Raw genomic sequence first — 1517 nt, forward strand, 5'->3', positions numbered from 1 at the left:
GCTCTGTGTCATACCTGCTCTGTGTGTCATACCTGCTCTGTGTGTCATACCTGCTCTGTGTCATACCTGCTCTGTGTGTCATACCTGCTCTGTGTGTCATACCTGCTCTGTGTCATACCTGCTGTGTGTGTCATACCTGCTGTGTGTGTCATACCTGCTCTGTGTCATACCTGCTCTGTGTGTCATACCTGCTCTGTGTGTCATACCTGCTCTGAGTCATACCTGCTCTGTGTCATACCTGCTCTGTGTGTCATACCTGCTCTGTGTGTCATACCTGTTCTGTGTCATACCTGCTCTGTGTCATACCAGCTCTGTGTGTGTCATACCTGCTCTGTGTGTGTCATACCTGCTCTGTGTGTCATACCTGCTCTGTGTCATACCTGCTCTGAGTCATACCTGCTCTGTGTGTCATACCTGCTCTGTGTGTCATACCTGCTCTGTGTCATACCTGCTCTGAGTCATACCTGCTCTGAGCTGGAACCTGTCTGTCTGATGTTTCATGTATCTGTCAGAGCTGTAAAGTAACTAAGTACAAATACTTTGTTACTGTACTTCAGTAGAAGTTTTGCGWATCTTTACTTGAGTAATTATTTTTCAGCCTACTTTTTACTTCTTACATTTATAAAAAGTCGAGAAGTATAAAGTTGTTCCTTTTATTTCATTTCTGCAGTTTTTGGGGAGGTCACCTCCTAATAAATGTCCTTACAGAAAATCTAACTGCTCATTTTAAATCTACACTTTGACTTTTAATACTTAACTACAACAAATATCACATACTTTAACACTTTTACTTAAGTATCACTTTGTGGTACTTTATATCAGAGGTTCTCAAACTGGGCTCCTGGACCCCCGGGGGTCCGCGAGCTGGKTCTTTATTATCTATTTTCTATCATTGCAGTAACAATCTGCACAAAGTGACCGGACAGCTGTTGACCTGCAGCCTGAAGCTCAGGTGTGCCTCACCTGCTGCCTCACCTGCTGCTTCCTGTTGTGTTCAGGCAGGTGAGAGAAGCAACTAGGCTAACAGAGATGCTAACAGAGATGCTAACAGAGTTCAGCTGTGTAAACACAGGTCAAAGGTCAGAGCTACACTCAGTCTTGAGTCCAGGTCCAGGTGTTTGGTTTTAAACCTGAGGTCGGACCGAGCAGCTGAAAACTTACCTGCAGAGAAACAAACTGCTCTTCCTCACTTCCTGTTCCGACAAACGTGCTCGCGCTCCGCGCAGCGACGAACCCGCCCCTTCAGCTTCCCGCGAAAACAAAATTAAACAAAAACAAAAAGTTTATTAAAGTCTAAAGAAGTTTTCAGCTGCTTCACATCGCGAGCTGACAGCGACGCTTTTATTTCCGGTTTGCAGCGGCTGACTCAGCGTTGAGTTGACGTCACTTCCGGTCTCTAAGGCCCGGATGGTCCAAGCTCGTTTGAACTCTTTTCACTTTGTTGTTTTCACCAGTGTTGTATAAAGTACCACAAAGTGTTGTATAAAGTACCACAAAGTGTTGTATAAAGTACCACA

General features: G+C 44.8%; 1 protein-coding gene across 1 annotated transcript in view; it reads right to left on the bottom strand.

Moving 5' to 3' along the window:
- The window catches only part of LOC106536243 (alpha-mannosidase 2), a gene marked incomplete in the record, with an annotated part of 21118 nt that extends 19757 nt beyond the window's left edge, over positions 1-1361 (bottom strand). The window contains 1 exon segment of the mRNA XM_014033452.1: positions 1162-1361.
- Positions 1362-1517: the final 156 nt, after the last annotated feature.

Source organism: Austrofundulus limnaeus, unplaced genomic scaffold, assembly GCF_001266775.1.
Source record: "Austrofundulus limnaeus strain Quisiro unplaced genomic scaffold, Austrofundulus_limnaeus-1.0 Scaffold1742, whole genome shotgun sequence".
In the NCBI taxonomy this organism is placed as follows: Eukaryota; Metazoa; Chordata; class Actinopteri; order Cyprinodontiformes; family Rivulidae; genus Austrofundulus; species Austrofundulus limnaeus.